Genomic DNA, 12,226 nt, shown 5'->3' with positions numbered 1-12,226 from the left:
GTTTGAACTATAATGGCTAAAGAAATAAATAAAATACAGGCTCAGATTTGACACTGATGTCAAATTCAACCCATTCAACACAATACAACATTAGTGTCAGTATAATAATAATATTAGTCATATATATTATTTCTTTCTCTAGTATACATACCTATTTATATACAGTTACACTGTTACTTGCTGATAATACAAAAAGGAAATAAAAATGATATTTTTGTGATGAGTTTTCTGTTATCTGACAAATAAGTAAACAACTAAAATGAAACAGTCTGCATTTCACTAAAGTATGTAGAAAGGAAATAACGTTCCTGTGTGGAAGCACAGGGTAATCTATTTTAAAAGGGAACCTTTCAGTAAGAATGACATTAAAGAATGGAGATAAGATGCACACACCAAGAGCTGAGATGAGATAATTTCAAACAGTGGAAAATTCAAAGTCCCCGTAACAAGAAAGACCATTGAGATCCAGGAATTGAGAAAACAGTAAGAGGGAAGCTAGGTAAGCAAAAAGGCAAGAGCATAGAATGAGGTGGAAATGAGACTGGGGATAAATTGTGAATGTCTACAGAACATGGCAAAGAGTTGTGTTTTCTTTGAAGGGTCATGAAAAGCTGTCTGACTGTTTACAGCTGGGGGACATGCACACATGTAGAGATGTGTGTGTGTGTGCTTATATAATATGTATTCCCTTAACTAAACCATTTGGAGACCTTTTCATATAGATAGCTATCACATATGTACATACAAGTGAACACATGTGTATGGGTAGATACCAAAGTAGAAACATAATGGTATACTTGCAGCCATGTAGGTTGTAGACTTTTAGTGGATTTTAGGAGTCTGTTAAACTATGATTTCTTTGAAATAAAAATGCAATGATAAGTTGTCCTAAAGCAATGTTAATGGAAGGTTGTTGGGTTCACGGCAAACGTTAATGATGGCATTAAAAAAAATTATGGGCAGATTGGCAGGTGAAGACAGCATAAGCACTGTTCCTAATTTTGTATCTCTACTATCTAGGTTAATGGTGACGCTCTTTATTCGTGGGAGCTAAGGAAGGACTAGGGATTGGGAAAGTACCAGTTTTAGGGAAGAAAGTTAAATATTCCAGGTTAAAGAATGTTGTGCTGTGGCATCTTTTCTACATGATGCTAATGATGAATAGATAGTTTAAGTTTTAAAAATAAATGATTTGATTAGAAATGTAAGGTTTTAAATCACTGGCATATGTCTGAAGTGACTGTATAAGATGAACTCAGTTAGAGAGAGAGAGAGAGAGAGTATAAAAGGATGAAGCAAATCCCAGGATGGAGCTCTAAGGATTGCTAATATCTCAAAGATGGAGGAAGGGGCAGTTCCAGAAAAAGATACAAAAGGAAACAGCACATAAGGGAAGAGGGTCCTCACTAGATCTGGGAGAAGTGAACATTTCTAAAGAAATGATTTCTAGATCTTACTGACAGATGAAATAAGATGAGACATTGAAGACACTGAGTCTGGCTATGTGGAAGTCTGTGGGGATTATTGGTGGAGATCTCTGTGAAGTGGTGGGTGTGGAAGTCAAGCTGAAGTGGGCTTACAGAGAACAGGAAGGAAGAAGAAAATCTTGCAGATACTATCAAAGAAGAATTCCAGTGGGCCGGAGGGGTTGAAGGACATAGGGTCAAGGTGACCTCTCACTTGGGGGAAGTTCAGAAGGCATTTGTTAGCTGATGATCAAGGTCTAACAAGCGAGAAGAGAGTGGAAACTTAGATACTTGAGATGAGTCCTTCCACAAATAAAGGGAGTTGTTTCCACTCATTAATATTTCTTAAGAAAAATGCTCAATGGCCTTAGTCATCAGAGAAAGGCAAACCAATACGACTCCATCTTACAAGTGGCAACACATGCTGGTGAGGATGTAGAGAAAGGGGAAACCTCCTCCATTGCTGGTGGGAATGTAAACTTGGACAGCCTCTCTAGAAATCAGTCTGGTGCTTTCTCAGAAAATTGGGAATAGTTCTACCCCAGAACCCAGGTATACCTCTCCTGAGCACATACCCAAAAGATGTTCCACCATACCACAAGGACATTTGGTCAACTACATTCATAGCGACTTTATTACTAATAGCCAGAATCGGGAAACAACCTAAATGTCCCTCAACAAAAGAATGGACACAGAAATTGTACGTTTACACAATGAAAATACTACTCAGCTATTAAAAACAAAGAAATCATAAAATTTGCAGGCAAATGGATGGAACTAGAAAAGATCATCCTAGGTGAGGTAACCCAGACCCAGAAAGAAGCACATGGAGTGACTCACCTATAAGCAGATATTAGACCTATAGTACAGGATAACCGTACTACAATCCATAGACCCAATGAAGCTGAATAACAAGGAGGGCTCAAGGAAGTATGCTGGAATGTCACTCAGAAGGGGGAATAAACTAGACAGCAGAAGTAGATGAAGAGAGGGAACCTGGCAGGGGGTGAAATGGGGAGAAAAACAAGTGTGGGTGCAGACATGGGGAGAAGAGATGTGGGAGGTTAGAGGGCTGGGAACAAGAAGGGAAACTGAGAGGCGGTGTCTCTTTGTCAAGCTGGAGGTGTGTAACAGGGTAGGCTCCTGGGAGGCTATTGTGTGACTCTAGCTGAGACTCCTAACGGGGGGGAGGTGGGGGGGACACATGAAGACCGAAGTGACCAATTCTAGCCAGGCAGGACTAGTGGAAGGAGAACAGCAACCCACCCACAAGATCTGTGATCCAAAAATGACCCTGCCTACAAGAAGTGCAGGGATAAAAGGGGAACAAAGATTGAGGGGATGTCCAACCAATAACTGACCCAACCTGAGACCCACCCCATGACAGAGAGCCAGCCCCTGACACTATTAATGATGCTCACTATGCTTGCAGACAGGAGCCTAACTTGACTGTCATCTGAGAGGCTCCAGCCACAAACAGGGGATGCAGACAGATGCTGGGACTTGCAACCAAGCATGGGGCAGAGCTCCTGTGGAAGTGTTGGGAGAAAGGCAGAAGGACCTGGAGGGGACAGGAACTTCACAGGAAGACCAACAGAGACAACTAATCCAGTCCCATGGGGGCTTACAGAGACTGAGACATCCGCTAAGGAACATGCATGGTCTTGACCTAGGTCCCCTGCACGTATGTGGCCAGTGGGTGGTTTGGTCTTCATGTGGGGCACCTGGCAAGTCAGGGGTGGGTATGTTTCTAACATGGACTCTATTGCCTGCTTTTGGCTCACTTCGCTCTGGAAGCGCTGCCTTGCTTGGCATCAGAGGATGAGGATATGCTCAGTCCTGATGCGACCTGATGTCCTGGGGAGGGTTGATATGGGAGGAGCACATTTCTAGGGCAGAAGGGAGAGGGGAAGGAAGGGAAGAGGAGAGACTGGGAGGAGAGGAGGAAGGGGACATCCTTGGGGTGTAAAGTAAATAAACTACTGAAATAATAAATAAAACAAAAACAAAAATACAACTGTTTCTGCCACAATACACTGATAAGATTACTTTTTGAATCTTTGTATTTTGTGAGAGAAAAAAGCATACTAAAAATAATTCCTTAAGAAAAACCCTTAAATCATACAAAATTGGTATCCAAAGTACTAATGTTTGAAGTTTCTGACAAAAAATTGAAAATATAACTTAATTTCTAGTAAATAAAACCAACAGTGGATATAGGACATGATCATTTTCAGTGGCTGCTAGAAGGAGGTGAAAAGAGGAAATACATAAAAATACAGAGGGGAAAAAATGTGCTAAACAATCCCAAGTCAGTTTCACGTCAAAACTTGACTGGAAAAAAAAAAACCTGAAGTGTGTAATCATTGTGCATGGACTCCGTACTTGTATTCCATTTACACCAAGATTTGTTTTCAGGAACTCTTACTGCATATTACAACATAATATCATGCTATGAAAAACTGTGTAAGCTGCATTCCACATTATATTATCCTTGTCTTACTAATAAGAACTTGCTTGAATTTCAGAAAAATGCTTTGGATCAGAAAAATAATATAAAGTTGATTGTTTTGGTTTTGTTGTTTTACTTGGGTTTTTTTCGTTTTGCTTTTGTTTTTTTATGAATTAAAAGGCTGCTATGTACACAGCACCACACTGTGTATGATGCCGAATACAAAGATTACTAAAAGGGTTTTTCTCCTCCTAAATATATTGCCTTGAAAAAAAACCCTTGAGTCCCATAGGCAAAAATAATAATGGTGAAATTGAAATGTGACTCAGTAAAAATAATGAAGTTGGAACAATTACAATGATTTGCAGCATTCAGTGAGTATCTCATTAGTGTGTATCAGATTTTGTGCTCTTACCGCTTACAAGGCTCCTATGAAAAGAGTCCTACTTGCACCCTGGTTCTTCTAAAAAAACGTAAGCCAGGGTCACACAGGGATGGGTGATCAATATTTGCAGCTTAGATATCTAAGTCTGAATGGTCAGGATCTTGTACATGGGAAAGAAAAACATTCAACTCATCGTTTCAATATGATTGCTATAAAAGTGGAAGTAACTAAACCCTCCTCACAACCTTCAGTAAGTTGGAATCTCTCATTTAAATTTTGCCTTAATTATAAAGCATGATATTACCAGAGTATTCAACGCTGCTAGAGTTTAAAGGAATAGTGGGGAAGGAGTGATAGGTCCCCAAAAAGAATGCAAGGAGTTAGCCTATACAGTCACCATTTCATGTGGCATTGACTTAGTTGCCTTGTAAACTATATGTATATAATAAAAAGTGATGAAAGCTTAAGGTTCAGACACCAATGGACTATTTTAGTTATGAAAAACAATTAAAAGGCCTTGGAATTGGCCCAAGTTGTCACTGAGTAAGCCTTACTACCTATTAAGAACAAGACAACAGCAGTAATCTTTTTTTGTTTGTTTCAGAGTTTTTTTCTTTATTAATTACACTTTATTCACTTTGTATCCCCCCTGTGGTTCTCTCCCTCCTCCCATCCCAATCCCTCTTTTCCTCTACCCTCTGCATGCATGCCCCTCCTCAAGTCCACTGATAGGGGAGGACTTCTTTTCCTTCCTTCTGATCCTAGTCAATTAGGTCTCATCAGGAATGGCTGCGTTGTCTTCTTCTGTGGCCTGGTAATGCTGCTTCCCCCTCAGGGGGAGGTAATTAAAGAGCAGGCCAATCAGTTCATGTCAGAGACAGTCCCTGTTCCTCTTACAATGGAACCCACTTGGATACTGAACTGCCATGGGCTACATCTGTGCAGGGGTCTTAGGTTATCTGCAGGCATAGTCCTTGGTTGGAATATCAGTCTCAGGAAAGACCCCACAGTAATCTTTTAACCTAATGATTTCATGTTTATATCTCACTAGTTGAGACTCTTTCCAAAACAGTGTTTTTGTAAAGTGAAAGGTTGGACTCTGTGTGCTCAGAGGTCATCAATGGACCAAACATCCAAGTGTGTCCTAGCAGTGAGGAGGAGGATGGGAGTTCAAGAGGATAGCAGGTAGTTGTGTGGACAATATGGCCCTGTGGTGGTGTCCACGGGCAGTGACTCCTACTGCCCAATGGATGAGTCCCTCATTCTCCTCCCTGACTTGCCAGGGTGACAGTTCAGGACATATAGAAACCTTGCCTTTTATGCCTCCTTCTCAAAACTGGTGGAAGTGAAGAGAAAAAGCAGTGGGAGGCAGTGACAGTTCTGAAAGCAGAAGCTGAAGAAATAAAGGAGTTAAAGGCAGAAAAGTGAAAGAAAGCAGGACTGATGCGAGCATGAAGGATTTGTAAGGAGGAAGAGTTGGGGGAGTTATTTCCGGTTTCCTAACCAATTTTTACCAACAGTCCTAAAGTAAATAATAATAATAATAATAATAATAATAATAATAATAATAATAATAATAAACAACTCCAGAAACAGTAAATAGAAACAGCCAACTTAAATGGCTTCATTTTAGACTGAGTTAACACCACAGAATGGTTTGTAGGAACTGTATATATGTAAGTGATAAATTGGTAGCTAATGAAAAAAAAAACTAGGCTCCTGCTGTTGTGATAGTTGCAGTCTTTGGTTGAAGATTTAGGAGCGAGGAAAGGAGAGAAGAATCAGTGTTCATTTGCATGCTGGAGCATGCTGTGGGGAGAAAGACAATGAAGAAGTGAGAAAAACTGAATGAACAAAACCTTCCAGAGAGGGCCAGCAAAGAAGCTAAATCAGAGCGATGCCACGACTAATGAACAAAGGAAACCCATGGCCAGCATCCCAGCAGAGATGAGGAGACCCTACCCCAGCAGAGGAGCTATGTACAACGAATGGCTGCTGGGGGAGGGTGAGCTGCTTCTCTTTAGGGGTTCTGGTGGGTGGTTCATAACCCCATGGATGACCTCGTACTCATGCATACACAAGCAGCACTAATTAGACTCAATGGATCATTAATTTAAAAAGGACACAGCATGAATTTTGGAAGGGGGGAACATATGAGAGGAACCCAAGAGGAGCTGGAGGAGAATGGAGAAGTAAATATGATTAAAATACATGGTGTTTGTGTGTGAAATTCTCAAAGAATAAATTTTTTTGAATAAATTTTTTAAGTTATATATTAAAAAAAAGAAGAAGGACCCCTCATATCATTGGACTGGAGGAGGGGTATAGGAGAAGAAGAGGGAGGGAGGATGGGATTGGAAGGGGAGGGGAGAGGGGGCTACAGCTGGGATACAACGTGAACAAACTGTAATTAATAAAAATAAGATAAAAATTATAAAAAAGAAAAGAATACAGTGAATGGTAAATATCAATTACATGTGAAAGTACTCTAAAATAAAGTGTTTAAGGAAGACACTGATAAAAAAAAAATTTTTTTTTTTGCAGTTTCCACAGACAAGATTCTATGTCTCTACCACATATGCCTCAAGTCAGAGTGGTGAGCTCGATAGAACTGGCTCTGGCCCATGCCTAAGACCCTAACAAATCCCAGAGTAACCCAGAATGTTACCACATTTGTTTAAATTTATACATATATATTGTAAAGTTTTCCTCCGAATGTGACACCATCATCTTTACCAGAGCGGCTGTGACTACTTACAAGGGATTTCAGATTCAGACCTGTTGGCTGTTGGCAGTCCTTCATAGAAAAGGGCTATAGGGAGGGTCACCAGACCTTCACCAGATGCCACATACAGCCTTCTTGTGCCTCCCAAACAGTCATATAATTCTTCCCAAATCGAACATAGCCTCATGGTCTTTAGAGTATAGGGTGTGAAAGGTTAACAAGTTAACCGTCTGTGTAGCTATGAGAATTCATGCTAGGGTGATGCTTTCAGTGGTCCAGCTATTTCGGAGTCCCCCATGCTCCTGTAAGTATTACTTAACTCACATTTTCTAAGTAACCCCCTCCCCCCAAAAGAAAGCATTGTTTCCCTAAGCTAGATTTCAGTGATATCTATTGGCCTATCAGTGGGGTCCTATATGATGAGGTAGATGTGTCTGCGTCTCACAGGGAAAGAACTTCTGCAAAGGTATAGCAGATAGTCATCTCCATGTCACTTTTACTTCCTGGTGGGCATGTGTACTGTATTAAAATGCATGCCAGCAGTTCTTTATTGTTCTCATGGCACTTCAGTCTTACCTAACCATAGCATCATCTCAATATAACAAAGTAGCATATTTCCTTGCCTGGCTCCAAAGCATGTACTCATCGAATTAAATGTCTACATGTATTTGATCAACTTCTCTTTTGCCTGGAGCTTACTCTGGTGTGAAGAATGTTTAAATCTTTAATAACTCTCTAATAAATATTAGAAAGATAAATGAACAATTAATACATCGATTATTCCATCAAGATACTGCAACCTAATAAATCATTCTTTCTTCCTATAGGCAAATATTTCTAAAATATGTATATACATTAAAGAGCACTAGAGAGTTCTGGGCCACTCTTGATTTCCAATTCTTCACCCTTTGTTTGAGCCACCAATCTTGTCTGTACATCTGTGCTTAGAAAAACCATCCTCTAGGACACATTTTTTTAGTTAATTTCCATGGTAATTAACATCATAGACTGTTTTCCTTTATGACTTATGGCATGTCAGTCTTTTTCAGAATATGTAAAATGAGTTTATAATCCTCTTCCACTGTTCTAACCATTGGATATTTGACTATAAATTTAATTAACTGGAAACACAGCATAATAAAGTGAACATATAAAAAGAAAGATGAAATTCTTTGTGCTGCCAAGTCTCCGTCTATAGTTGCTCATCATCCCAGTTATATGGCTGAAGAAGTTGGCTTGGCTCTTCCTTTTACATTTTGTTTATGAACAAAATCCCTAGTGTCCAAAAATTACAAGCAATTTGATTCTATATGGCTCATTCGTGGCAATGTACTTGCATGCAAATGTTATTTTGAAACGATACTTAGAAATTGTGATCATAATGAAAGGACAGAAAAGATTCTTCATTCTGCGTCATTTCTTTTCTCTTCTGAGTGCAACAATTTAGGCCTTACTTACATAGTTTCCTCTCTTTTTCTGCTTAGGGAGTCACTTGTAAATTAGCTGCAGTTTTCTGATATAACCCAATCCTATCATACACTCCCATCATCTTGTATCCATAATAATCATAAGTACAAGCTTATTGGATCATGTCTATTTGTAGGCATGTATAATTAACAAGTCAAAGGAGTGGTTTTCAGTTTCCCCCACTGTATGTAAGGTAACAGCAGATGCAAAACTAGAGCATGAGGATTTGAATTTCATTTCTTGTTCCTAGCTTACATCTGAACTAAGTGATGTAAGAATCTTCTATTTAAAAAAAAAAAAAAAACTTCCACTGAATAGAGATATATGAAAGAAACGATTAAGAAATTAGCAAATCCGCCAGTCCTCTAGAGATACTCTCCAACGAGGATTACCTAGATGAATCCCAAGACACAAATTTTTTAAATGTTTACAGAAGTTGCAAAGAAGCAGCCCAGTGAAACTTAGAAGAATCACCTTGTAGAGAATAAGAGGCACAATGGTGTCCAGGGAAATACAACCATAGGGCTGAATGAAGTAAAGGAGACAGTTCAGGATTGGGAAACTGAATTCAATAAATAGACAGGAATATGGAAGAGAACTCAGAGTTTGCACTAGCTACATTTCTGCTGCTGTGTTAAAACACTATTTTCAAGGCAACTTCATCCTATAAAGGGTGATGGTTTATGGTCCCAGAGGTATAGGAATTCATCACCATCACAGCAGGGTGGGGTGGCAGCAGGCAGGCATGGTAGAAGGAACATCTGAGAACTCATGCCCTGAACCATGAGCGTGTAGTAGAGCGGGAGAACTAAAAATGGCTTGAGTCTAAACTCTCCAAGCCTTCCTCCAGTGACAAACCTCCTGCAACAAAGCCACACACACCTCCTAAGCCTCCCTGAAAAGTGTCACCAATTGGGAACAAGCGTTCAAATGTTCAAGGCTATGAGAGATGTCTCGTTCAAACCACCATAGAATTGAAAGTTTCAATAACGCAAGTAAAAAATTCAAGGGAAAGCCTTACACATGGAATTGGTCAAGTAGAATATAAAATATTAGGACTCAAAGATAATGTAGAAGAACCAGACAAAACAAGAAAAGAATATGAGCATTTTTTTAAACAGAGGAACGGAACATGCAAAAACTATGGGACACCATCAGATGATCAAATCTTTGAATTACAGACATAGATATAGGAGAAAAAAATGCCTGTTGGCATAACCCAGATATTCAACAATATCATAGAAGAAAAATTCTCCAAACTAAGGAAATATATACCCACAAATATACAAGAAGCAAACAGAATACCAAACGGAAAAGATAGAAAAATAAACCCCCACAGTATATAATTTTTAAAACACTGAATATACAGAACAAAGAACGATCAAAAGCTGCAAAAGAAAAACACAAGTCACATATAAATGGAAACCAATCAAAATAACAGCCCTTTTCTCAATGGAAACTTTAGAAAGCCAGAAAAGCCAGGACCAATGCACTCCAAATTTTAAAAGACCAAAACTGCCAAACTATATTATTATAATACCCAACAAAAGTAAAACTATCTTTCATTGTTTAAGGATAAAGAAAAGTCATTCATGTCCCAAACAGGCTAAAATATATCATATACAACAGAACAATCCCAAACAGAACACAGAAAGCAGTCATTGGGACTAATGAGAGAGATAAGCATAGCCAAGAGGCTGTAGGAAGATAACAAATGACGCCATAATTACTGAAACACAAACTATGACTAAGAATACCAACACCGAAAAAACAAAACAAAACAAAAAAAAAAAATACAGACACCAAAAAGGACTGCAATCAGCATTCTTCTTTCAATAATAGTCTTAAATGCATATTTGTATTTCATTATAGTCTACTGCAAGAAGAACCTTCTCTGAGGATAGTAATCCAATGCATTGATCTACACATATAGCAGTATGATATTAGGAGTCATTTTATTTTATGTTCACATAGCATAAAAATAGCAGATTTTGACTTGAAGTCCATGACGTATCTAATCTCAGGTTCTTAGCTTCATCAGCAGTTCCAGGATATCTGAAAAGGAAATAAGGGATCATCATTATTTATTTACTTAAATTATATATAATTCTATTTGTATACATACACACGAATTGTTTAGATGAAGTTATGCTACTTCAGCTGACAATGCTTCCTTCCAAAGAAACATAGACGAACTAACAAAAACCCTAATACTTTGTATTAGATACCCTCCTTTGAGTTATTGGTCAGGGGAATTCAAGAGACTCCTAAAGTCCTAACCCTCAGTTATTCCTGTTGTCCTTGGCTGCCTCCTAGAGATTAAAGGTAAGTTCCCATCACTGAAGACACTATGCACTTCAGGCTGAGAAGACTCTGGACAAACAAGAATCCCGAGACAGAGAGCCTGGAGGACTGAGCTCAGACTGTGACAGCATAGTTTTCAGATAGTGAAAAGATTTAGAACTGTATGCTTCTGATGACATTGGGTAATTCAGAGTGAGAGAAAGACAAATGAGATAGTCCTGGGTTTACTTCAACTATGAAGTAGAAATATGACTGTTTCATGACTATGGTAAATGACTCTCACTGCCAGTACTCACTAAGCTGAGACCATTGAAAATCACTTTGAAAGAGTTATTTTTGCAAGCTAACAAATCAGAACACCTGATACATTCATAACTTCTCCTTATTTCTTATGTGGAAACTATTGTATTGAAGAAAATTGACCCATAGAATGTGGGAAGTGTAGGCCAAGGAGTGGAGGATGATGAGTCTACCACACAATAAAACAATTCCCATTCCATATGTCTTGCTGCTTCCTGCTGCTGCTCTGAAGTTATGGAACAAACCTTGCTGTGTCTGGCCTTACATAATTATTCTACAATATTGAGCACTGGTACCCTAGAACAGGATGGGGAGAATAATATTAAAGAAGATATGCCAACTGGGAGTGATTGAGGACATCTGATATCAACGGATCAGCAATAATGCATGTAAAGTACTATATTTAGCTGATATACGTAATTGTTCAAATATATATTGAGAGTTCTGAAAACTCTCTGGGTTGAGCTTAACAGCACTAAAGTACAGAGATCCAAGGCCAAGCATAATAGAAAACTTTCAGAGACTACAGAAGGTGGGAATACTGGACATATAAAATAATACACAATATGTAAGCTAATAACTATATGTTATAATAATTATATGTTATATTGGCACTTAAATAATAAAAATAAGATTTTCTGGTATATTCACGAATACATTAGCAATGAAATATCTGATTATCAAAAAACTAGTCGCTTGAGGGGAGGATATGGTTTTTTCTGCGGTATAGCCATTTTAGGCAATACCTAAAATCAAAATGAATGGAAAGAGTCCTGGGCATAGCTTTACAGGGTAATAGACAGATTCACTTGAAGTAAATTTAGTCTAAATGTTACAGTTTCCAAGGCTCTTTGCTAGTACTTTTATACTGAATTGTTCTTTGGTTTGTTTGCTTTGGCTTAGTTTTTTGTTTGTTTTGAGGGTTTGTTTTTGTTTGTTTGTCCCTTTGTCTTATCCCATGAAGGTCTCAGAAATCAGTCAATAGAATCTCAATTGATTTGCATAGTCCAAAACACAAAGGTGAAAAAAAAAAAAAAACCCAAAGACAAATGAATAGACAACTTCCTTATCCCAGTACATTTGAGTACTGTGTGTATGAGATTATCTCACCTGATTCTCAGGCCCTA

Source organism: Psammomys obesus, unplaced genomic scaffold (genome assembly GCF_907164565.1).
Source record: "Psammomys obesus unplaced genomic scaffold, mPsaObe1.curated_primary_1811, whole genome shotgun sequence".
NCBI classification, from domain to species: domain Eukaryota; kingdom Metazoa; phylum Chordata; class Mammalia; order Rodentia; family Muridae; genus Psammomys; species Psammomys obesus.
Note: the sequence above shows the minus strand (reverse complement) of the source record.